General features: G+C 45.8%; 1 protein-coding gene and 1 pseudogene across 5 annotated transcripts in view; one reads left to right on the top strand and one right to left on the bottom strand.

The window, feature by feature from the left end:
- The window catches only part of WWOX (WW domain containing oxidoreductase), a 937,351-nt gene that overhangs the window by 540,697 nt on the left and 369,506 nt on the right, over positions 1-27,148 (bottom strand). The window lies entirely within an intron of this gene.
- Positions 17,128-17,279, top strand: LOC116580403 (annotated as a pseudogene).

Raw genomic sequence — 27,148 nt, 5'->3', positions numbered from 1 at the left:
TACGATAAAAGGTACCGATGGATATTTATGATCAAAAAAGATCATTGGCTAGAAGCAGTGGCTTGTCGATGGGGTCGCATTGTATTGGGAATATGGTTTATTACCAGCTCCCAAAGATATGCCCTCTCTTTGGTCAATAAGAAGAGGATAAAAGGTTCAAGATAAGGAAGAGGCACTTTATAAATGAAAACGTTCACTAATGAAATTAGTATCGTTATTGCAGGAAGTGCTAATTTTCCTGCTCACTGAGAGTTTAATAAAAATGTTATGTCTACTCTATAACCGTGATTAATCAGTGCGGTATTGAGAAGCGCAGGGATTCTTTTCAACAAGGCAATTTTCAAAATTTGAAAAGGTGTAAATTTCATGCAGATTGCTTCATAATCATATATGTACGAAACGGAGCTGACAAAATTGCAGTTAGGAAAGAAATCATTAACATTTAACATTTTTTCCCTTTTTTTTTCCTTTTTTCCAACTGCTCCTGGAAAGGTATATTATGAATGAGAAGATAAGACCCACTGAAAAGTATACAGGTGAATATCAACAAAAGTGGTAATACTTTTAAGCAAACTTAAATGTGGACGTCGAATCTGAATAGCGATGTGAAACAGGAGTCTTAAAAACAGGAAAATAGGGGCGCGTGGGTGGCTCAGTGGGTTAAGCCGCTGCCTTCGGCTCAGGTCATGATCTCAGGGTCCTGGGATCGAGTCCCGCATCGGGCTCTCCGCTCAGCAGGGAGCCTGCTTCCTCCCCTCTCTCTCTGCCTACTTGTAATCTCTCTCTGTCAAACAAATAAATAAAATCTTAAACAAACAAACAAACAGGAAAATAACGCTTTAATGCAACAAAAATGCACCCATTTGTCTTAACACAATACAGAGAGACAGTGAAGCATTTTTCTGACTCTTTCTGGTGGGCAACAGTACCTTTTGGTTAAGGAAAGTCATATTTCCGCTCACATGATTCCTTTTTAAGAAAGTCCCAAGGCCTCTCCCAATTTTAAACAATGGTTTGCAAACTTGAGGGCTGCTAAGGCAGATCCAGCGGCCTGTGTGGTAACCCCCCTCCCCTGTTCCGTGATGGCTTATCTGGGACGCTCTCCCCTCCCCCCTAATGTACAAGGCTGAGAGGCTGACACAGGATGCCTCCCATCCATCGTGCCCGGGGTCTTCAGCAAGCGCTGTGTGTGCAGATCCAAAGCAGGTTATTCATCTGTTTACATAGCTAAGGGGAAGATAATAAGACCTCAAGTGTAAGTACAGCAGTGTTAGGATTATTAGACGCTTCGACTGATGGCCCTTCAAACTTGTGAGACACAAGCAGAAAACGAACCTGAGCATACACTTGGAGACACCAGTATGAAGACTGTGACATGGAACTAACAGCTGGTTGCTTCCAGAGTTTCAGAGTTTGGAAGCTGCTTCTTATTTTTTTAATATAGAACTTAGAAAGCAGTGGTTAGCAATTTCTGGGTAATAACTCACAGTGATTCTAAATGGTCTAAGTATTGCCACGGTTCCTAGCATTGGGTGAATTTTTCTTTTTCTTTCTTTTTTTTTTTTCCCCTCCAAGCAGGCATTCGGAGGGACCTTGTGATGAGAAGGAGAAACCATTTCCTCCCTCATCTTCATCCCGTAGCTCATACATTTTCTAAAATTATGGCCCTACTCAAGGCAGTTATTATGCACAGTCAATGTTCTTCAGAAGAGTTTTTCAGAGGATGATTTTTGGTTAAAGTGGCATGTTTTAGGACCATCTGGTCACATACATTAATGTACACTTTCAGATTCCGTGCGGATTTTTACGACAGCGCTCTTCTGCCGCTTGTAAATAAGACAAAGACTCTTGCCGCCTTCAGGACTCCGAGCGGGCACGGTGGCTCTGGATTTGACATGGCAACACATTTTCCGTTAGACGTTAAGATTAATAAACCTCACAGAGCCCCGGACGGGCCACTGAGAAAGAAGAGCAGTAAGGTGCTCGTTTCTGTTCCATCAGACACGGGAGAGCCGCAGGCGGGCCACACTCTGTCACTCCAGCCCGGTAATGGGCCCTGGGCGTGACCACCCACGGGAAGCTTCACTGAATTTTCTTCTTTTCTTTCCCCTGACTCAGCCACAGAGGCCGGTGGGCCAGGTGGAAGTTTCCATGGTCAGGGGTTGGTTGGGGGTAGGGGGGGCAGGTTGGTTCTCCTTGGTCCTAGTTTCACAGCAAAGGCTACCCTTTAAAAATATATCTGAAAAACAACCTGAGGGCTTTGAAGGGGTGGCAGGTGGGAGGTTGGGGGAACCAGGTGGGTATTAGGGAGGGCACGGATTGCATGAAGCACTGGGTGTGATGCAAAAACAATGAATACTGTTACGCTGAAAAGAAATAAAAAAATTAAAAAAAATATATATATATATATATATCTGTCTGGGGGGGCGCCAGGGTGGCTCAGTGGGTTGAGGCTTCTGCCTTCGGCTCCGGTCCTGATCCTGGGGTCCTGGGATCGAGCCCCACATCGGGCTCTCTGCTCAGTGGGAGGCCTGCTTGCTTCCTCCTCTCTCTCTGACTGCCTCTCTGCCTACTTGTGATCTCGGTCTATTGAGTAAATAAATAAAATCTTTAAAAAAAAATATCCATCTGGGATGGTAGAGAGCAGGTGAGCTCGGTGATCTTTGAGAACAAAATAAACGCCACTTCTTGGCAGTGGGAGAGGACACACAGGCCTGGGCAGCCAGCAAGTCCTGCAAAAGGGGCAGGAGACGGGGACTCAAACTGGGCCTCTGCCAATCATGCCCTTGACAAGGTGGGGCTCAAGAGAATCCTGGGGCCGGAGTGAGGCTCTGTCTGAAACACTTACCTCTGCGGGGGTGGGAGGGTGGGTGAATGAATAATGAATGTCTAACTTTAGCCCCATGTCCTCACACAGAGGCCACACCACGATGTGGGCTTCTGCAAGGAGAACTCTAGTAGCTGCTAGGATTTTAATAACTAAGACGCTCCGCATCAACACCATCACTACTACCACGGAGAGACATGTCCCTCTGATCTTCAATCCCTTCAACTGTAAACTGAAGAGAGTCAAGATCCTTCTGACTGAAAACTAAAATGAAGCGCAGAAAGCCATCTGCACATTCCCAGTATGCCACGGGTGTTCAATTAACTGTTTCCTCTCGGAGGCAGGGATTAGAGGAGGGGAAGTAAAAACCCATGTGAGTACCACTGAGATTCCCCACTTGCTAAGGGCACTTACTTGGCTGCTGAAAACTATCCTCTAAGATGCATTTGCCTGTGGAGGTTAGGCTGGGGAGGTGAGAACCATGACTTCTGGCAGCTGCCCAGCACTCACATGGGTCCCCAGGTTTGTGGTGACAGAAAGCCCTGGCGCAGAGGGTTTCACGTGGTTCTCAGAACCCTACTGCTACGGAGATATTTTAGGCCCCATGTTTTACAGACAAGGCCACAGGAGGCTGGTGAGGAGAAGCCACAGGCCCAAGTCAGCACGGCTGGGTCCTGGCAGACCCAGGAAAGCCACAGGGCTCTCTCCTGGTTCTGACACCACGGCGTCTCCACCACACGGGCTATGTTAGAACCACCAGGAAGAGGTGCAAGATAGCTGCTAATGGACAGAGAGTCCGTGTTCCCCCCAAATTCCTATGTTGGAGCCCTAACCCCCACTGTGATGGTATGAGGAGGGGCGGCCTTTGGGAGGCGACCTGGTTTACACAACGTCATGAGTATGGAGACCCCGTAAGGGAATTTGTGCCCTTGCGAGAAGAAGGAGAGGCCTGAGCCTTTCCTCCTTTCTCCAGGTGACGGCACAGTGAGAAGACGGCCACCTGAGACCAGGAAGCCGACTCACACCAGACAGGAATTTGCCACCAGCTTGATCTTGGACCTCCAGCTTCCAGACGGTAAGCAGGAAGTCTGTGTTGTTAGAACAACCGACTGTGGTGCCTGGCCATGGTAGCCCAGGCATAGCAGGATGATGACGGGTGTGTAAGTCTCCATTCAATGAATGCTGTTTGGCTGAAAAGATAACAGACGCACCCAACTGTGGTGTGGAGGATGGGCCCAGGACAGTTTATGAGGGAGACCCCAATCTCTGCGTGACCCCCTTTGATAAAGCTCATGTTTCCACTTGCCAAACAGCCTGTAGAATATTGTTGCCTCTGCCGTCTGGATGAGGAAAACTGAGAATTAGCCACTGGAATAGGCAGAATAATATTTCTCTCAGACCAATCCCCAGGATCTGTGAATTTATCACCCTACATGGGAAGGGGGATATTTACGGGTGTCCTGAAGGATTTTGAGATGGTGGGATCATCCTAGAGGGCCAAGGTGTGCCCCACACAATCACATGGATCCTTCTCAGAAAGAGGCAGGCAGGTCAGAGGAAGGGAGGCCAATGTGATGAGGGAAGCAGAGTCAGGGAGGGAGGCGGGACGATGCCATGCTGCTGTCCTGGAAAATGGAGGAGTGGGGGGTCTTTGGGGTCAAAGAACGTAGGAGGCCTGGAGGAGCTTAACATGGCAGGAGGCGGTGTCTCCCCTGGAGGCTCAGAAGGACCCAGCCCTGCTGACACCCAGACCCGCTGACAGAGTAGGGACTTCCATCCTCCAGAACTGTAAGATGAAAAATCTGTGATGTTTTAAGCCCCTAAGTCTTTGGCAATTTGTTACAGCAGCAAAAGGAAACGGACACAGCGATGGAGTCAGAATTCAAATGCAACACGGCCCGCTGACTCCAGAGTGTAGGACGGTCCTGCTCTGCACTCCGCCGCTGACGAATGCATGGAAAGACAAGGCAATGCTCCCCCTACTTAGAGATGATGGGAAGGGAACAATGCAGGAACCTGCCTAGACTCCTCTCTTAGGTCCCAGAGCTGAACAACATCATGTGTATCTGCTTTTCTTTTTTGTTTTGTTTTCATCTCTGTGTTGTTAAAAAGGAAGGGAGATCTACTCCCTGATATGAGGAATCTGAGAGGCAGAGTGGGGAGTTTGGGGGCTAGGGAAGGAAAAAATGAAACAAGATGGGATCGGGAGGGAGACAAACCATAAGAGACTCTTAATCTCACAAAACAAACTGAGAGTTGCTGGGGGGAGCAGGGTAGGGAGAGGCTGGTGGGGTTATGGACATTGGGGAGGGTATGTGCTATGGTGAGTGCTGTGAAGTGTGTACACCTGGTGATTCACAGACCTGAACCCCTGGGGCTAACAATATATGCTAATAAAAAATTTAAAAAAAAATTTAAAAGGAAGGGAGATCTAAAATATTATACATGGGGCGCCTGGGTGGCTCAGTGGGTTAGGCCGCTGCCTTTTGGCTCGGGTCATGATCTCAGGGTCCTGGGATCGAGTCCCGCATCGGGCTCTCTGCTCAGCAGGGAGCCTGCTTCCCTCTCTCTCTCTCTCTGCCTACTTGTGATCTCTCTCTCTGTCAAATAAATAAATAAAATCTTTAAAATAAATAAATAAAATATTATACATGAATACATACTGCCTTTAAACAATAAGGAAGAGCTATGAGAGAGAAGAGGAGGGAACAAAAAGAGAGGAAAAAGGAGGAGGAGGAAAAATAGATTAAAAAAAATCAGGAAAAAGAAAGAATAACACTAAGATGAAGTGAGAGGGGATGTTTGTTCCCAAAGAGGTACTGTACTGTCCTACAACTGTGTTGAAAGTGAGGAAAGTATGCTAAAACATTGGCTTTGAGTTCCCTCGTGGCCAGAGCAAATAAGGAAATACTATGGGCTATGATATTGACATTTAAAAAGAAATTGGTTGTTTTGGCTAAGTACAGCTTTTTTTGTCATGAGAACTCAGAGAAAGATCTCCCTTGAGCATTCCATGTCCTAACAGCCACTCCCTGTCCTTCCTTGGACCCTCCTACCTGATCCTCATGAGAGAGGGACCAGATCCGCCACTACCCTCAACTTCTTGACATCCGTCCCGAGATAGAAAACACTGGCTCTGGGGCATCAACAGGCGTTCATTCACCATCTAACTATAGCCTCCCACATACCAGGCCTACCCCTGAAGAAAGGGTGGACTACTAGTTATCCCACAGCTTTCCACTAGCTTGTAAAAAGTCAGATGCGGAAGTACGGTCTCTGCTAATTTGTACTGTTAAAAAAAAAAAAAAAAAATCTCCAAAGCTAGTGGCTAAAAACAAGTTACTTATTTTTAGCCCGTGATTTGGTGGGTCAGCAGTTTGGGCTGGGCTCAGCTGGGCAGGTGTCCTCTGTCAGCCAGGTGGTTCCGCCTCTAAGGGGTGAAACGGACCCTGCCTTTGGAGGGGTGGGGTTTAGGGCATCACAGTCCAAGGGAGAGGGAAGACTTGGTGATCATATCTGTCATGTGCCAGAGGCGTCGAGTGTTAGCCTTGGTGGATCTAACATCTGTCGAGCGGGACACACTGAGACATAGTTCCCAGTACCAAGGGATATTACCCAATCCCCTCATTCGTCAGTTCGCTTGGATGATTTATGGTAGTTTCACCCAAAGGCAGTTGGGAAGAGGAGGGTAGCCTCCTAAAATCCTTTGGTTCTAAAATGTTCTTTTTCTATATAAAAATAATCGAAGCAAGTGTGTTCACACACATGTGCACATGTATCCGAGATACAGAGTATCTCTGAACTCTCTCTTCAACATGGGGGTTGTCCAATTTTTTGGCATTAATGCTTGGCGGTTCTGTCCCTGAGGCGCCCCACATTGCCCTGAGATTGAAATTGCTTCCATGGTATTTGGCACCTTAAAAATAAATAAATAAATAAATAAAGGGAACGTTTCGGAAGGGCAGCACTTAGCCCCGTTCACGGGAAAATAGACTGAATGAGAAGTATTGTCAGAGTGTTTTGCAATTGCCATTTTCAGCAATATAAATTATGATTTATTTTCCCACGTAATCACCTTGATTGCAGACATCCTTTTGGAGAAATCGTACTGCTCTTGGCTAGCTTTTTAAAGTCTCACAAGACAACTTTCAAACCTGATTAGTATGTATGATGGGAAATCAGATACATTATATTTAGCTTGAAGTGCAGAGCGCCGTGGGTGCAAAGAGAGAAAGAGAGGGGGAGGGATGGGGAAGAGAAGGGGAAAAAAAGAACATCTGTAATCCTTTTCAGAGGACTCTGCGCCGGCACGTGCCTGGGTATGGAGCAGAGCTGGAGAGTTTGCTGGTGGTGTCCTCATGTCATTAACCGATTGTGTGTCAGCTCCTTGGCTGTGGCTCCCGGGCTGCGTGATATGATCATGACATCCAAGACAGACGCGTGCTCTTCTGTTACGACACTGATGAGCCATCACTTCCACTTGCCTGTGATGACGACTGCAAAGCGTGGCGTGCACACTTACACCCCTTAGATGGAATGATCAGCTTATCAGTGGGCACATGGGCATAAAAGAAGGCACCTTTGACTTGTCCCCTGGTTGCCGGGCCTCTCGTGATGGTGTGTGATGTGCCCCAGGGGCAACCAGTGAAGCAGCCACATGAGCTGTAGTTCTAGCATGTACACGATGGCGCTTGTACAAACCTGGGTGTGGGGACAGGGAGCACATGACTCTGGCGCTTGCCTAGTCCTGGCCCTAGCAAAGTGCATGTGCCCCGGGGTGTGAACATAACTACTAAGTGATTCAAACACTGGTTCTTCTAGCAGTACAACATGGCTAGCTCAGGAATCAGAATGCAGAATTTGCATGGGTTTTGAGATAAAATGAGATTGCAGAGGAATTTTGTGCGTGCAGCAGGCAACTGAGGCAATGCTCCCAGGCTCTTCCAGGTCCTTACCCCCATTCCCCGTGGAAGAATTTAAGAAGCCATGGCTTCCAGAGTGCCTGGTTCAAATCTGGGGTTTGCCATCTAATCCGATGTGACACTATCCAGAGAGGAGGACAGTGGGAGGGACGTGTGCTGAGCGCCTACTGTATGCCTGAATGCAGCTAACAGTGGGACAGCCCTGTACTGCTGCTTAATCATTTGGTGATCTGAATGTTAAGCAATGTGAGGTGGGGAAATCAAGGCAATGGGAAGATAATGAGTTGAATCAGGTGATACAAGAGATCAAACTCTTCTGACTCAGCCCCATCTGCTGATGGCTAAAGATCCGAAGCCACATAACCCCTCTCTCCAAGCTCCCACTCTGCCTCTTCAGGCAAAATCATGTGCTTCTCTCACAAGTGAAGGCAGGGCAATCCCTGATCAAATCTGGTTCTGCCCTGGCGGGTCTACCTAGGCTTCCTTTCTCTGTGTTTTTTATCCTCCTCAAGTACACCTTTTCCCTTAGACAACATTTTCTACATCTGAAAAAAGTCTCTACAAAGATGTAGGCTTTGTTTTCAGTTATTAAAAAATAAAGTGGCTTTGGTTGGTAGAATCCTAAGGTGGCCCACAAGACACCTCGGCCCTGGTGTCCATCTGACCTTTCTCAGCTACCCCATCAATCATGAATCAAGGTACCACTGGGAAGGGATTTTTGCAGATGTTAATTAAGGCTCCCAAGAAGTTGACCTTAAGGAGACTATCTTAATCATGTAAGCCTATTAAATATGGGTCTAGAGGTCATATTCAGAGAAAGAGAAATACCAAGGATGGAGAAGACTCAGTGCACAAGACAGTTTCTGTTGATGACCTTGGGGAAGGAGAGGGCCACAGGGCAAGGAATGTGTGTGGCCCCTAGGAGCTGGGAGTGACCAGCAGGTGACAGAGAGGACATCGATGGAGGGCCCTATCTTACAGCCGCAAGTAACTGAGTTCTGCCCACAACCAGAACGAGCTTAGGAGTGGATTCCTCTCCAGGACCGCCAGAAAGGAACACAGCCCCAGCTGACACCTGGAAGTTGTCCTGTGAGACCCTGAGCAGAAAACCCGTCACACTGTGTCCAGACTCCTGACCTACAGAACCAAGAGCTAATAAATGGGTGTGGTTTTGAGCAGCTCTGTTTGGGATCATTTGTTCCGTGGCAATGGAAAACCAACACAGCTTTAAAATAAAAACCTTCCTCCATTTCCTTCTTCAGCTTTCACAGTCATTACACACACAGAGGATAAATTGCTCTTAACAGAGCAATTCATGCACAATAGTTGTCTGGATTTTTTTTTTTTAATCAATTACTAAAGAATTAGTTCCAAAGTAATATTTAGCACTAGTATTACTCGTGGTCGTCATATGAGAGCGTTGGCAGTGAATCTAGACCTACAGCTACTGCAATGGTTTTTCTATGCCACGTCTTACACAAAGTAAGAAAACTTTCAGACCAAACAGGGGTTTCTACAAAAGGCATCCTGTTTTGGTGACATGACTTATTCTAAGCTACTACATGAAGAAAAGCCCTACCAGGGATATTTTTCGTATCTGATATCATCTAATATAATCTCCTGAACTGCACAGGTGACAAAAAAGAAAAAGGCTTTGTGAATTTCTTCCTATAACCAAAATTCCACATAAAAAGATGAGAATCCTTCAATGTCACTAATTTCTCTGAAGCTTTATAACGGCAAACTCTCGAGACCCTGGGAATTTTAGACAAAATCAAAAAACGTAGATTCAGGAGGAAGCTGGGGAGCAAGGCTTTCTGCAACAGACCATAAGCCAAGTCATAAATTGAGGTGAGGTATGAAATAATGGGGAAAAAAGGTGGAAGCTGTGGTTCTGTGCCCATACACTTGGGGTCTAAAAGATAAATGCGCTGAGGATTTTCTTGTCCATTTCTGCTATACATTCACACGATTAAAGTCATTAGTTAGAACGCTCTACCAAGAAGCAACTACAAGGACGGGGTTTCCCCTTAAGGAAGAGGATTTAAAAAAAGGAAAAGAAAGCCAAAGAGAATCCATGTGGAATACACAAAAATAAATGCACACTAAAAACCAAACCAGTGCATGTTTGCTAATAGTCCTACTTTAAAATCACAAGCTGCTCTCAGAGCCTCTGCTCTCTGCAGGCTTTCATAAGAGGCTGTATTACCAAGGTGATACGGGTGATGCTTGGGGGAAGGGAGTAAATGGGATGAAGTCATTCTTATCAATTCATTGGCTAGATAATGCCGGCCTCCCCCACTCCTCGCAGTAGAATGTCCATCTACTTGCCCCCCTGCACTTGATCAGTAGCCTCGCCTTACTTCCACATCCTTCTCTGGCTTTGACCTCCACAATGTCTGGCTCAAACTATCCTAAGAACCCACCTGCTGCCTGTCCTGCCCCTTCAAGTTCCATCCTTCTCACTAAAGCCGGAGTGCTTCTTCTAAATGCACATGCAGTCCCCTTATTACGTGCGGGATACCGCGATATTCATAAACCTTCCCAGAGCTTTTCAGTTGCCATGAAGATCCAGAATCTTGCTGGGACTCCCAATGCATCTGGGGACATTAGACATTAGCATTGTTTACCTGTCTAGTCTTGTCATCTTCCCTTTCCCATGCTAGGCTCTAGCCAGCCAGATCCACATGTCCTCTCCTTAAGGGGCCAGACTTCGTCTGGATGGCCAGGATGTGACCATGAGCAACAAAGTCCTTGTTATTATGGGGATGACGGTCTTGGGTGGTTGGCAGGGTAGTGAATAGCTACAATACAATCATGGTTGCAGAGGATATTATGAGAACAATGGAGGTTCAAGGGATACCCAACCCACATGCAAAGCTTATGGGGAAAGGGGGGCCTAGGGTTTAGGCAAGCCTCCTGGAAGAGTCAAAGTTACTTTGAAAAAAGGAAAAAAGAGCATTCTAGGTAGAAGGATCTATACAAATAAAGCCAGGCCTTTCAGAATACCATCAGGTCTGAGACCAGGGAGCCAAGATGGCAGGCAGCTCAATGCGTCAGAAGCATGGGGTCAGGGAGGGCTGTGAGAGGCTCTCCAGATGGCCAGGGTGTGAATGGGCAGGTTCATGGATTACTGTCACTGCCACACAGGGGCTACAGACTCCAACTCCTACGAGGCCAGGAAGCTTCCATCAGTGAAGTGGACCTCATAGCCCCATGGAAAGCAAGCGGACATATATCCAGGCTAGAGAGGGGCAGCCTAGCTCAAATCCAGCCCACTGCCCCCACTCGGAAGCACAGGCAAATGATACCAGCTCTGCTTTTTCAAGAGAAGCAGGAAATCCCTATTGTGACGTAAAGATTCCCAATTTGTAAAATGTTGGCAACTAACTTCTTTCATGAAGGAAACAAAAACCCAGCAGTCCCAAGGAAAGACATCTGCAGGCCACATATTGGCAACTTTGGGGGTGGGAGTTGGAAATGAGGGGGGCGGCCAAGGGCGAGGAGATTTTCTTGCCTTTGATCAGAAAGCAAAAATGTGGGGAATTTAAAAAGCTGATCCCAGGGAGATGGCAGAAGCTAGGGGCCAGAGCTGCTCGGGGGCTGAGAGAAAGGCAAGCTCCTCAGAATGACCTCCCCCACCCCCACCCACCGGCCATGAGTTCATGGAGTCAACAAATACTCACTGAGGACCTACCACATGCCAGGTACCTTTCCAGGCTCAGAAAACCCAGCAGTGGGCAAAATAGGCAAATCCCTGGCCCTAAAGAAATGCACACTTATGTCCTCTTCTCAGGGAAATGAAAAAAATGGGACAGTTTTTAGTGGATTTAGCAAAGGCTCCAGGAGATACAAGTTCTCCCTGCCCAGCTTCTGTCCTAATTCCTTTCTTGAAAATCATGCAGGATACGCATAAGCTGAACGTAAAAGCAGCCTTGGAGGCTGGGCTCTAACATTCTGTAACTGAAAAGGGTTTTGCCTCCCTTATTCTCTGCTGGCTCCCCAGGATCTAGAATAGTGCCTGCACATTAGCCAGCTCTCAACAAACATCTGCATACATCAGATAATCTGGGGCTTGGAAGCAGCAGTGAAATTTCAGAAAAAAAAAAAAAATCAAGCAAACAAACAAAAAAAATCTCATGAGTTAGAATTGGTTTTTGCACACTAAAAGTATTTCTTTTTTTCCTTCCGATCTCTATTTGACGGTAGAGAGGTAGAACAGGATCCGGAAGCAGAGCAGGAACACATCCTTCAGTCCATTAACAAGGTTCGTAAGTTCAGAACAGGCGGAGTTAAAATCTAGCGAGCCACTTAGAAATCGTAGGAGAAGAGGGGGTACCTGGACTTCTGACAATCTTCCTTTCATATTTCCATCACTTAGGACAACTGCCTTCCTCCTCTGACTTTATTGTAATGTGTTTTAAACTTTATTCACCAATCCCAGGGAAAACGAATAAAAATCAGTATCATGCCCAACAGTAGTTCTGTGCGTTGAGTTAGAATCGGTCCCAAACATGTGGTGGGCGGCGGGGACCCACCGTGTGTTGGTGTGAGTATCTGCTTCCATTGATTTCAGGCATCCTTTCGGATACTTTATAATCGTACCCTCACACCAGTGTAGTTCCAATCGTAGCCGAGATAAATGAATCACCTCGAAGATGGGAACAGACCATTCCATCATAGAAATTCCCCGAGCGTTCCTGGTGCTCTGACCCCACAAGAAGTCCGCTCCCCACAAGTCTCGATGATAAGATCCCCTCTACCTCACTTGAACCGGAGTCTGACAGCAAGCCATATGTTACCAAGAGCTGATCACCTCCACATCTTGTTGCAGTCTTTTTTTTCTTTTCTTTCTTTTTACAGGAGGAGGAGGGAAAGTATCGTGTTTATTTCCAAACTCCCTTGCATCTGATTTGCAATAGGCCGGCATTTGCTGTTAAAGCAGAAAATTATAAGGAGGGCCTAATTGACCCTCCTGTGTCTTTGAAAAAGCCTGTCTGTGGTCTCTAATTGACCCTCTAGGTACCTACGGAACAATGAGTGAATCTTCAGGAAGTAATGGGGGGCGATGATTAATGGCGCGGGTCCGGCCGGACCTCCGCCCCTCGAAGCTCGTCTCTCTGCGCTTTGCTTCCTCCCTCCAGGACACTCAGTCCCCGGATTTCATAAGCAGCGATTTATTATTATCGCTGAATAAGAAATACCCTGAAGCCGACACTTTAACAAATCGGACCCATCGCGATTCTGCGGAGATCGGGATAACATTTATTTAAGTTGGCATTCTCATTTTTCTCCTTGGCAATGCTCAGAAGAGTCTTCCTCTAGTGGTTGTGGGCAATGTCCAAACAGGAGGCTTCCCTGAAGTTTCTAGGAAAACCACTCCAAACGCAAAGTCTTTTGAAATTGTGAGATTTTTTTCTTTTCCCTATTCCAAAGAGAAAATATGCCCCATTTTGCCTACTGCAGGTGAGGAGTAAGGTCGTTCAGGAGTGAAGGGAATGTTGGCAGGAAGATGGGATATTCCTTTAGCATGAAGTGCCTAACGGCCCCTCTTACACATTACCTTGAGGACTGCTCACAAAAGCTCTGAGATGTAGATAGTGCTATGATTCCCATTACTCAGAAGAATAAGCTGAGGTACAGAGAGAAAAAGTAATCTGCCCAAAGTCACAACATCCAAAGCTCCAGCTCTGGATGCTTCACAATATTCAACAATGATTGCATCAAATGAACAATACTAAGAAAAAACACGCTTTGAAACATGGGCAAGAGAACAAAAGGGAATGTCTTCCCTTTCTTCTGGCTTTGGCTAAAAAATACTTCCTTTCCCCAGATAGGGTCGGAAAGTGAATTTAAATTTAGAAATATGCATGCCTCCAGAGGATCATAAAAAGCCAGAAGGCTTTTGGTTTTTAAAAATTTTTTTGCACATTCATAGGATTAACTATGTTTATAATTAAAAATTACGAAAAAGGAAGGAGGGAGGAAGGAGAGAAGGCAGGAGAGAGCAGAGCAGGAGGGAGGGAGGAAGGAGGCACGGAGAGAGGGAGGATGGAAGGAAGTGCGCCACTCAAAGTGCTCCTTCCGAATTCTCCTCCACTGCGGCTGCTGTCTTCACCTTCCTCAGAACCTTCGATGGCAAGGGGGCCACAAGCTGTCAGCCAGGCCCTGCTGGGTGCTCTGGGCCCCTTTTCTTCTTACTCAGTGTTTTGTGGGAGAAGAGGCTGCCTACGCAGCAAAATTAATGCCTGGGTAAGGATTACAAATTCTGTGCAACCCACGGATGTTCTCCTGCATTAGGTCCCACTTCTGTCATCACAATGCACAGGGCAACCCCTCAGAGTCCTAGGCTTTGGGTAGGCAGTGGACTTCTGCAACCCATCAAATCTGGGAGTCACTCAAAAATAGAGAAGAAATGATCAAATCTGTGCGCACTGAGGAGACCACTGCCCTAAGTGTCCTGGACAGTCCCATTCAATGCTGATTTAAAAGACAAAGAAGATGGTCCTGGAGATCTTTGGTTCAAGGGCAGACCCCTTCCAGGGTTAGTTGATTGTCAGAGACAGGCAACAACTCACAGTGTCCTTTACAAATGCAAACCAGCCACTCCAGAGCCTACGCCCCCACCACCTCCACTATGGGGCTCCCACATTCTGGGTCACTATCCACCGGTCATGATCCCCCCACGGACACATACCAGGCAACTAAAAAGAGCCCCTGTGTCCCAGAGCCCTTGAAATGATGCAAACCATCTGAAGTCTGCCTATCCGCCCTCCTTGCTCCTTGCTGTAGAAACCACAATAAAGGCTCCCGTCGCCCCCTGTCTCCTCAACACCTCTGGAGCTGCTCCCTGTGGCTGCATGGCCCAGTGGGTCCCCCTTCTCTTGGGACCTGTGAGTATCACCAACCACCCTTCTGATGACAGAGGTCTCCTGACCTCTACGCTGGGTAATGATTCAAACAGAAGAGAAGGAGAGATGAGGTAAGGGCGGGCTGAAGGGAAGGAGTGAGAAGAGCAGCAGGAAGAGCTGAAGAAGAGACAGAGAATGGATGACTGATACGGAACGTAAAACCTGCTCTTCTTTTTGGAAGACAAACAACGAAAAGAGTTACAGAAGAAACTTCCAGGGGATATGCACATTGGAGACAGGGGCGGAGGCTGCATGTGCGGGCGATGGGCCCACGGAGACTCCATGTTCAGTGTCTCTGACCACAGCCACCTTGCTCAGGAAACCAGCAGAGAGGTTCGCTTCCGTGCATGGCTGACACTCGGCATCCAATGTGGAGCCAGATGATAAAATGCTATCAAACTATAAATAGACCCATACAGCTCCCTTTTAAAGAACCCTCTGTGCTTTTATTCATTAAGATTCAGATGCTATGGAGGGCACAGATGCGCCTTCTCCTCCTGGATCCCAAATAAAACACCCTGGATGGAAGCAGATGGCTTTGTGTAACTCACATGACAGTTTACAGGGTAAGACGTCTTCATCAGAACAGGGTCTTTTTTTGCGGGGGGTTGAGGGGGCAGGGCTAGGCAAATCAGACTTTCATTGGAGGTCACACTTCCACGTGAAATTCTGGGTCTACTTAAGGAGTGCCTTGATCAGTGGGTCACCCCACCAGGGATCCCTCCATCATCTTCCTTCCAGAGGGCAACCCGGGGAACAGGTAAGAAAGCACATCAGGAAGCCAAGAATGGCTCGGCCATCAATAGAACCTGGTTCTAGCAACACAGAGAGGAATCCTTTCCCACTCAACCCTGACAGCCTTCCCGTGTTTGCTGCCACTTGCAGAAGAGGTGGTTTTGTGGACTGGAAACCATCCAGCTGACACGACACCTGTTTGGGTACCTATCCGTGGACCGGGAAAGGTGAAACTGGCTTCCACCGATTTTTATCTCGAGCATAAAATGCACAGCAATCATGGCGGTCTTGTGGAAGGAGACAGCCTGCTTTTTCAGGGCAGCCTCACCAGAGGATGGGGTGCTAAGGGCTTCTCAACCCCTGGTGATCTGAGCCATGGTGGCTGGAAGTGCCTGCTTCCCACTGATGGGATTCACATCCAGAGCAGAGCTGCAGGAACCAACAGCTAGTACATGGATTCATCTAGCTTTGGGGTAGTCCTCCCCTTTGAAAGGGTGACAGGAACAGACCAGATCACCTTAGCCCTGCCTCCCTGGAACATTCGTGCGCCTGCAACAATACAATGAATGTCACTGTCTGCAAGAAAGCAGGGCAACGATCTCCGGGTTCCTTACGACACTGGGTCAATTTTTAGGGTTAACATTTTAAATATAAATAAAGAAATAGGGGTTCACATGACCACTAGCCTCTCTTCTCTTTGGAAAATTCAGACCATGATACACAAATGTTTAGAAGACAAGTCACCTATGTAACACCCAGGGAAAAGACTGAGGTTTCTGTTTTCCTTAGGCTTCTTCTGAAACCAAAAGTATGATTCCTTAATGCCTTCATCACGGACTATATCGTCTGCTACTCAGAAGCCTACCTATGCAGCATCTGTCCTCAAAAGACTTTACGACACACCCTCACAGCAGATACATCAATTAAACCTGAGCCTCTAGCCAAGGGAGGAGGTGCATCATCTCCCCTGTTCCTTTCTTTTCTCTTTATTCTAAAAAAAAAAAAAAAAAATGAAGTCAGCCTTCAGTTTTTTGTTCCAAATCCTTACTCCAAACTCTCGATGTTTTCCCCTGTTGCTGGAGCATGGAAAGTATCCTGTCCACACTGGCTCCAACCAACCATCCCAGTTCTGTCGCTGCTCCCCCCAGGGAGCCCAGGAGTAAGATGTTCCACAAGAAGTGTCACGGTTAACAAGAAATCCCAAAGCAAGGGTTTTGTGTTATGTCAGAAAGAAATGAAAATTCAAAAGAAAAAAAAAAAAATCAAGCACTCATCCAAGATTGAAAATCGCATGTTCTTAAACAGCAAAACTCAAACAAAAATAATTTTTTGAAGTTACATCTTGCAAACACATGCTCCAGGGGCCACCAAACTATGACCCACAGGCCAAATCCAGTCCATCACCCATTTTTATAAATAAAATTGTAGTGACTCACAGCCATCTCTCCTTGTTTACATTTATCGATGGCCGTTTTATCGATGGCTAAACTTTGCAGTTTAGCAGTTGTGATGGATATCTTACGGGCCGCAGAGCCAAAAATATTTACTAAGTGGCCCTTTACAAAGTTTGCTGACTTGTTCTACGCCAAAAATTAGTTTCTATTAACCTCAAATCCTTAGGCTGGCTTTAAAATGATCAAATAAGAGCATTTTAGTGATGGTATTTATGAATTATTACTTTGGGGTTAGAGAAGAAGAGAAAGTCAAAGAACTTTTAAAGATCCACATTCTTAGCTTTGCGCAGTGGCAGTATCGTAGCCAATGAGGTTTATCCGAGGCGCGATTATTGCTAATTAAAGATCCACATTCTTTTTTAAATAAAAATTAGACATATACCGGGTAACTGAATTCAACCACAAATATTTCTTGAATGTGTACCATGTATCTGGTGTTTTTAATGTGGGCTTTTCCTTTGATTGTGAGAAAAGACACATTTCAGTTTTTCCTTCCCTTTTTTGCCTTCTCCCCCCGCCCCCCGCCCCCACAAACGCACTGTGCCTGGTCAAATGCAAGAGCCTTAATGAGCCCCCGTCTCTGACAGGTGTCTTGCCCTGTGTGCTTTACGCATATACACATCGTAGGCATTTGGATCACTCAAGTCATCTAGGAAGTACATTTTACCCCTCGGCTTGCTATCCAAGCTGTAGGATTAAGTCATTTAGAATGTACTGGATTCCTATAATACCTAGTGATTTTGCTCGTGTTGTTTGGTTTTATTCCCTTGCCTAGAATGATTTCCATTAGCCGGCTTACAGATCAGCCACCCCATCTACTGACAAGCGCGCTCGGATCACGTGGTCTGCAGTGGCCCCACGTCTTGCTGCTGCTGCCAAGGGACTGATTGAAGAGATGGACAAAAAGTAGACACACAGAAGTCCAGATAGTGTGATTAATGGTCGATCCAACTTTCTCTGAACTGCATATCATGACTTAATGGGAAACCCTGAAGAGATTAAAGGGGGGAATTACATTACCATGAATAATATAAAAAAGTGATATTCTGTCTAAAAAGCTTTTGAGTGCAAGTGACTCGAACAAATATATTAACAGAGCTTACAGCAGATTCAATCAGGTTGAACGTTCCCCGGAATTTATTTTGAACTAAGCTTTATATATCTGAGATGTTAAGAATGAATCTATGCAGGACTGGCAGGAAAGCTATTAATATGCAGATTTTAGTTCTGCCTTCCATTCTGTAGAGGTTCTATTCTCCCCCCCTTACTACTGGCAACCGCTCCCCATTACAGATGTAGTACACCTCCAAAAATCGCAATACCCCAATTATGATCTAGAGAGCTAAGATTCATTTTCCTTACTTTATTCTAACTTCCAAAAATCAGCTCAAATTTGTATTGTCAAGGCACCAATGAAGCCATTATGTTCAAAAGTAGGAGTTATGTCAGTCCAGTCCATCCTTCTGTTGGAAACTCCAATTCAGGAGTATATTTGGGGGACAAAACTTAACAGTTAAGAAAGAAATCTGCTTTACAAAAGCTACGTGCACATTAACTTACAATTAAGCCATGATGTTCATCAGGCCACGGTGTATGACGGGTTAACGGGCTGCAACCAAAAGGCAAATATTGAAATGAAGGCGTTTATTTTCGAACCAACAAACCTGAACAGAACCATTACAATGAGCCCTATTAGCATTCCGGTTATTGGGCAAAATAATTTTATCTCTAAAATTAATTAAATATATTGGAATGACCTGGACTCATTTCTGCGGCAAGCGGACGGAACAGCGCTGCATGAAAGGCAAACTCATTTACAGTCAACTGGGCCCATCAATTCCTTGACAGATCATGTTTAAGTTGATGGGAAGTGAAAGTTAAAAATATGATTCATCCAATAAGGCAGTGATGTGCTCCAAAGGAGTTTGCAAAGCAATTTTTAAAATAAACTCTATTTTATTTTATTATTGCTTTTTTTTTTTTTTTTTTTTTTAAATTTAGGGAGAGAAAGCTTTTGGGTTGAGATACAAACTATGTTAAAATGTTCATCGCTTAGAAAATTCTGATTCTGTCCTGAGTTGCCTGTATTTTATTTTCCTAAGCAATCTGGATTTTTTGGTAGAAAAGATTAATAATGCATATGACAAGTGAAAGGAATGAGTGAAGTCCAAGGGCTTTTGCCAGGTTTTTTAAAAGAATCAACAGCAGACTCTTGGTTTAAATCAGGTCCACAGCCCGAGCCTTTCCAGATCACCTGATGAATGAGAAGTGGAAGTGTGTAAAGCACTGGTCAGCCCCCAATGAGAGAGCACCAGGAGAGCTAGCGACTACCCCTCAAGCGCACTTGCACAGCAGGGCCATTTGAAGCTGTTTGGGTGTCTACTCTGTCACTTACAAGCTGTGTGACCTTAGGAACAAAACGTATCTAGCCCCTCAGTCCATCACTTTGTTCATCTGTAAAATGGGTATACTCTTGTGTCCCCTTCAGTAGGACCACTGTATTCAACTGAAAGAGCTGATACACACAAAGCACTCATTCGCATGTCTCCACTGTAATGGCTCAGTAAAGGTTAGTTTCCACCCCAACCCCATGGGTGGATCTGGCAGACATTCCAATAGGTCTGGTAGTACTCAGTATTTTCTAGGCTTTTCTAAGTAATACGTCAATAGCTTGTCTCTTTAGATTGGGTTTGTGGGCCACCACACCAGAAGAAGGAGGAATGTTTGTTGAACATACAGATTCCTGGACCCCATCCAGGATGTATCAGAATCGCTGGGGAATGGGATCCAGGAACAGATATTTTTAAAATAAATCCCTAATTGAGGCTCAGGAATCCAGAATTTTTAAGAATTTCTGATTTCAACAAACAGGATGTTAACACAGACTCATAAACCGTCTCTTCTCAAGCAAATCAACTGCCACTACGCAGCATTCATTCGATAGGATTGCAAAGGGCTGCCAGCGATGGACGCCATGTTCTTTTGGACAATCCCTTGCCCTTGTGTTCCAGGTATGTGCTCTGCAAGCTGCCTTTCAGTTCCTGGAACTGTCTGGAATAGGACTAGGCCTTCGTGTCCTCGTCACACCTACTTGGCTCTCCTCCTCATCCCAAGCCCTCCTCCTGCTTAAAGTCCTCTTTCTCCCTTTCACACCTCAGTTCCAAACTTATCTCCTTACGGAAGCCTTCTCTATCCCCCACACAAAGTTGGAGTCACCAGTTCTAAGTTTCACTAGGACCTTACAATCCTCATCAAAGCACTATCTTTTAATTATTTAACTCACTGAATTTTTTTCTTTTTCTTTTCTTTCTTTCTTTTTTTTTTTTTAATTAAAGACTGTCTTCTCTTTTTCCCTGAAGACTGATGGAAGGTGGGGGCTGTTTCTTGCTTATTCACCAAATCATCTCTCATGGCCAGCATGGGGAATAGGATAGACTGAATTGTGTCCCTCCCAAATTCATACATTGAGGTCCTAACCCGTGATGTGACAGTACTTGGAGATAGGACCTTTAAAGAGGTTATTAAGTTTAAAGAAAGTCATGAAGATGGATCCTTAACCCAGTAAGACTGATATCCTTTTAAGAAAAGGAAGCAACAGCAGGGATGTGCCCAACAGACAGAAGGATCACCATGTGAAGACACAGCGAGAAGGCAGCCATCTGCACGCTAAGGAAGGAGGCTTCAGGAAAAACCAACTCTGCCACCACCTTGATCTTAGACTTCCAGCTTTCCTCCAATATACAGTGAGGAATTAAGTTCCTATTCTGAAACCATCCAGTCTGTGCTGTTCTGTTTCGGCAACCTTAGAAAACGAATACAGAGCCTATTCCACGGTGGGGGCTCCAAAGCTGTTCCACGGCCGACCATGGCCGTGAGGCATCGCTATCTTCTCTCACTGTCCCCTGTATTGGGGGAAATGAGACTGTTGAACTTATTTATGAATGGATTAATAGAAACAATCTGAAGACACTCCATGCACAGAATACCATGGTGATCCTACCGGTAACTGATTCCTGGAAGAAGCGCTTAGAACCAACACAGCACCCCTGAGTGGGAACCTGGACCACCGTTCGGTCAAAGAGATCTCCCTTAAAACTTCTGACTCTGGCAAGCCACCCCCTACCCTGGCCAGAATGCTGCTGGTGGGAAGGAAGTCACCACCTGAACAAACCACCCACCGTAGTCCTAGGGAGCCAAGCCTCAGCTGTCTCAGGGAACTAGCACATGCTGCTAATGTGGTTTGAAGGTTTGTGGCCTGTATTACCAGGAAGGATTTAATATTGGGAGCTGCGCTTGGCCCCAGATTTTTCTATTCCACATCTCTGCTTAGGAAGAGAATCCTTAATATGAGAATGGAAAATTAATTCACATTTAATTAGTTGTCTTATTCTAAAAATAATCTCCTTTTTAATGCTCTCAACTGAACCCACTGCTCATTGCAGTGAACTAGAAAACGGCTCAGAGTTCTGGCTCAAATACAGCTCTGCCCCTGTGGCAGTGACTTACTCCAGTCGGCCGCGGCTTCCTCATCGGCAAATAAGCAACCGTTAATTAGTAAAACAGACATGCTGTCTACTCAATAAGGCTGCTGGAAAATTCCATCAGATACTGGACACAAAGTGTTCACTATGGTGCTCTCAATAAACCGTGTGACTGTATCATTTTTAAGAAGTCAGGTTTTATAATGAATAATTAAAATAATAAACATTAGCAGTCATTGAGAGATGCCCACTGTTCAGCCATTATAACCAGGAAGAATACTAGGATGTTTTCTGTTTCCTTCCCAAAATATTTGCTCTCAAAACCCAATTTTTCACTCAGTGAAAAGAGCTGGTACTAGATGTTGGTCAAAACATGAAAGTCACTTAACTCCGGGTCTTTTGAAAGTAGGAAATGCAGGACTCCGCTCAGCAACGCTTGTCTTGCTGTCGTTAGTAACTTACGTCAGTACGTAACCTCCAAGCCCTACAACTGGAGGCTGTGAAAGTGACGACTGTTAAGTCTAGGTGGGGATTATCCTTCATCACGGCGCTCTAATAAGAATCTCGGCTTTGACAAGAAATTTATGGCAGACCGCTGGAACGTTAGCTTATTGATGATTAAAGTATCAACTGTCCTTGATACAAATAAACAGGGTTTCTGAACCATAAGCACTGAGATGGGAACCCACTGGGGCCTGGGGACTGTGCAATTTATGGGTATTCAGTTCTCATCAATGTATTGTCAGTACATCCAAGGCATCTGACAGGTTCCTGTTTTGAGGATGGATGCTCTTTCTACAACCCAAGGAGCACAGAAGGTAAGGTCTCAGCCTTACAGGTCTGAAGCCTGTATTATCACCAAGGATTTAATATTGGGAACTGCCCTTGGCCCCAGATTTTTCTATTCCACATCTTTCAGGATTTGGTATGTTCAGTCTAGTACTAAGGACAGGATTTGGTATGTTCAGTCTAGTACTAAGGACAGGATTTGGCAACCACTGAAAAGCTTCCATGACAGGATCCAGGCCTCTGTTGAAGGTACTGGGTGGGAAGATTCAATGACCAACAACCAAGCAATGACCCTCAGAGGTAACGATGGGAAGGAGGGCCATTCTAATGGGGAATTCACACACAGGGACCGGTATGGGCGCCACAGACGAGCCCGGGCAGCCCAGGTTGGCTGCCTGCTCCCTACATCCTTGACGACGAACTTCCAGTCCCTGCCACCCCCGGCCCGAAAAAGAATTTCTGATTTTTGGGAGACAGTGGTGGTGGTCTCATTTCCTTTGCTGAGACACAGAAAGGTATGCAATGTCTCGTGAATCTCAGGATTCTGTTGGCAGAGGTGTCTAGGATGGTGCTCTTTACTCTTTAAAGCATCAATGAGACAGACACATGCTTATCTTTTACTGTCTCTGCTCATTATTATCTGAAAGTGATTGCTAAGAGCTGGCAACTATTTTGTGACCGTGAAGTGAGCCATGAGAACACACCAATGTGCTGGGAAAAGCAGAGCAGAAAGTCAGAGCTCATCGAGGTGAGATATTTTTAAGCCTTTGTATTAAGCAGATATGAAACTGTCTGAGCTCCAGACTTCTTCTGATGCAAGATAATATATTCTGCTGTTGTTGCTATTCAAGCTACCTTTAATGAAGTTTTCTGTTACTCATAAGCAAAAGCTCCCTTTCTTAACATGACTCCATCTTTCCTCTAATGTTAGAAAATATTCCCCACCATTAGACCTAATACCTCAGATTACACAGAATACTCACTTTCTTTTTCTCAAAGATTTATTTAGTTACTTGAGAAGGAGAGAGAGCGAGAGCGCGCACACACGCACACACGCACACACGTGAGCATGAAGGGGGAGGGGCAGAGGGAGAGAGAGAATCTCAAGCCGACTCTGCACTTAGCACAGAGCCCAGTGCAAAGCTCCATCTCACAACCCATGAGATCACGACCCGAGCTAAAACCAAAAGTTAGACACTCAACTGACTGAGCCACCCAGGCACCCCAAATACTCACTAAGTGGAAAATGCCCATGTGAGTAGTATCAGAAATGGGCACCCTAGTGTAAGTTGGTTGCATTTGATTGTATTCTTATCCGAGATCAGAGGAGCAGATCAAAAAAAAAAAAAAAAAAGAGAGAGAGAGAGAGAGAGAAGAATGGCAAATTGGGAGCATAGGGTACTGTCAGAAGCATAAGCCTGGTACGCACAATGGCACAGGACTTAGAAAGTGCACAATTAGATTCCTGGGAGGAATCCAACATGTAGAAGAAAGTTATACAGAGATACCAAAGATAAACTTCCCCTAACTTTAATCTCTCTCTGTGGGTAGATATCTAGGGATATTTTGTGATAGGTGTGGGAGAGGCTCATTTTCAAAGGGACCAGGCAGCCAAGTGGGTAGCAACTCTCAGCATGGGGAGCAAGCGGATTCCTGTGAGAGGCACAGCGGCAGAGAATGGAACATGTTCATTTCTCCCTTTTCCTTAGGATCAGGAGGCTCATGATACAGTGGACTGATGCCCTCAGGTAGACAAAGCAAACCACCTGTATCCCCAGCCTCCCTTGCAGCTAGAGGCAGCCATGTGACTCAGGCCTGGCCAATGGGATGTGAGTAAGTATGGAGTGGCACTTCTAGGAAACTCCTTTGAGGGAGCTGACCCAGCTGGAAAGTACCTCCCTCCTTCTGCCTCCCTCTTACTTCTGCTTTCTGTGGGTCAGAACTCAAAAGAACTCAACAGAAGATGTTCCAGGAGCCATCTTGGATCAAGAGGTGAACTTCTGGGCAAAGAAGCCAAATGGCTGAGAATTGTGGAACAGAAAAATAAGAGGAGTGATCAACGGCTTCACAGAACCATCAAGTCAATCCTGGACTGCTACTTAGCCATGGACATCGTTTAAGTGGAAAGATAAGCCTGTATGTGTTCAAGCCAATAATATTTTGGGTTTTCTGTTCTACGCAGGTGAACCAAGCACTGGCTGGAACAGTGGCATTTCTGCTATGTAAGATGTCTGATGCTCTCATTTGACTTCAACACTGGCTATGTCCACAGCATGTCTTTAAGACACTTTAACTCTGGTTCTTCTGCTGAAAATCTGTGAATTCCAAGTTCAAATACTGCTTTACAACAAGGAGAACTTGCAATGTATAAGACCAATGAAAAGTTACACCGAACCAGACCCCCCTGATCAACTAACCCCAGCTCCCATCTGTGGCATCAAGAAATCCTTTGTTGGGGGGACTTGATCTTCCTCCTTGAACCCACCTCCAGAGATCAGGAACACACAATCATCCCACCATAAACTCATCACTGATCTACTTACCTTGCTTTTATTCAAAGGTGGTTTTCACAAGTGCTTCTGCAGTATGAGTTTCTTAAGCTCACCACTCCGTGCACATGGCAGCATTTCCTTCAGGAAGCCTGTCTTTTGCTCTGTTTCCAAGTTCTATGGTATCAACCAACAGTACAGTCCTTACTTCTTTTCTTTGTAGATGAAACAAGCATCATTTTGGTGACGACTTAATTAAGAGTGTGCACACACATCTTTTTTCCTCTCCTTCCAGGCCCATGGGGAGATGATACATTCCCTCCCACCGCAAGGTCACGTGGTTAGTTCTGACCAATAGGCAGTTGGCTGGAAGTGACATGTGAAATTCCAAACCGAAGCACATAGTTGCTGTCAAGACTGACTCCAACAGTGAACGAGAAGGCCACACGTGCCAGACGGTGTACCTGTGAGACACCGGAGACAATATCTACCTGGGTCCCTGAGTGGCCATGTGTACAAGAACCCTACAACCACAGCAAGCACACTGTGTGAGGAAGAAATCACAACGGGCTCTGTGTCAAATAGCCTCCTTCCCCCTTCACCTCCACTCTACACACACAGAACTCACACTTTCATAGCGGGGAATATTTTTTTTCTTACTATTTTGCTTCTACTATCTTCCTATCATTCCACTATTGGTTCTGGCTACAGAAAAAGACTGGGTTAATGTCCTCAGGGATCAGACAGTGATGACTCCCAGGGCCTTCATCTGGGTTCTAATAGAGAGTCCCATCTCCATTTTCCCTGTATTAAGAAAGAAAAACAGAAAATGAAAGCCCTTGGAGCTTATAGTATCTTTGCTTCTTGTAGAGATGCCATCACTGAATTATGGTTCAGGGTTATGTCAGTTTAGGGGGCTTATGTAAGAACTGTCTATTCGAAATGCACTTCCGTGTCTTTTATAAAATCACAGTTAACTGGGACTTTGCTCTCTGGAGCATCCAAGGCCTCGCCTGGGGCCCTGTGAAGCAGGCACTTCATGAAGTTCAACTCCGGGGAAAGCATTCACCTCTGAGCCCGCCTCAGACCACGCAGTCTATTCCCTGACCACCGCCGGTGGTTTGCTTCCAGCCCTACCTGACAGGCAACCTGGAACCATACTTAAGGCCAAGCCAGGAAACAAGAGTACTGAAAGTTCCAGCAACATCCATGCTGCCATCTTCGAAGAGTCCTTCTTTTTCTCCTAATTTTAGACTTGACATGATAGTGTATGTTTTCCAACTTGAGGAACACAAAGTCCTTCACCTCATACAAAGTCAGGAGCACCCTCCTTACACAGACCCACATGCTGGAAGACGGCACCAACACATCATTGTGGCTGGTCGCCTAGGCGCGATCATTGCAGGCCGGCCTGAGAGGCACAGGCCTAGGGGATTCCCGCTAGCGGCCATTTCACATCCTGAAAGGTTTGGTGCCAAAGGAAATGTGGGAGTTCTCCCTGGGAAGCATCCCCTGAGAAAAATCATGAAAATTAAATGCAGGTGGATAGCTGGGGTCTGCCTAATTCAAGCATTTTCTATCCTCTGTGCAGAGAGGCCCTAAGCAAGAGCCTGGTCCATGAAAATAGTCCCACCAGTCCTTGGCCAATTCTTTGAAACAAAACAAACAAACAAACAAAAAACCCTTTAACTACTTTTTGTTTTTCACACTACAAAAGCAACCCATTCCTCTTCACAAAAGAAATCAGAGAAGAAGGGATGGAAAAAGCAGAAATGGTAAGAAGTAAGACACTGTGCCTTTTCTGAGCTCCTAGATCTGTGCTGAACCCACTCACGTTATGGGGAGGCAAGGCCGCTCCCATTTGTCACATTACCCATCAGGACCTCGAGCTGTACCCGTGCAAACGTACTTATGCCACGTCCCATCTCTCAGCCAGTTAGTGTGGAGGCAGAATCTGAATCCACAGCTATTTGACAAAGTTCATTGCCTTCCCCATGAATAACTCGGTTGCACCTACCGAGCGGGGCCCTCGGTGGGTAACTTGATGTGTTTCTTTCAGAGTCTCCTGAGTGTGTGCCTGTGCATGTGTGCGTGTAATAAAGTAGACACACACAGCACGTGTAGTTTTGTAAACTGCTTTTCACGCTTAAAGTTCTCAAAATATGTTGAGTTCTCTGCATATTTTCAAAGGCCTCTGGAAATCTAAATTAAGTGTATCTACTCATCACTACCCCTAACTCAGCCCGCCGTAAGCAACTATGTGTTAGTGGGGGACATGATTCTCACACAGATCTCCCCTCAATAAAGTACGTCGGAGCTACCAGGAGCTCACAGAAACGCACTGCAGAAGGGGAGAACAGTCAGAAGTCCAGAGTGTAGCCACACTCCACAAATGCGGACGGAGACACTCCATTCCCTGTGGACACAGACACATTCCAGCCGTGCAGACCATGAACAGTCTTGTTTGTGGGTCGAAACCAAAGCCACTTATTTCCTTCTTTTACCCCAAATCAGAGGATCTCATGAACACCATCGATCCT

The sequence above is a fragment of the Mustela erminea genome, chromosome 19, assembly GCF_009829155.1.
Source record: "Mustela erminea isolate mMusErm1 chromosome 19, mMusErm1.Pri, whole genome shotgun sequence".
Taxonomy (NCBI): Eukaryota; Metazoa; Chordata; class Mammalia; order Carnivora; family Mustelidae; genus Mustela; species Mustela erminea.
Note: the sequence above shows the minus strand (reverse complement) of the source record. Positions and strands in the feature narration are given on the sequence as shown.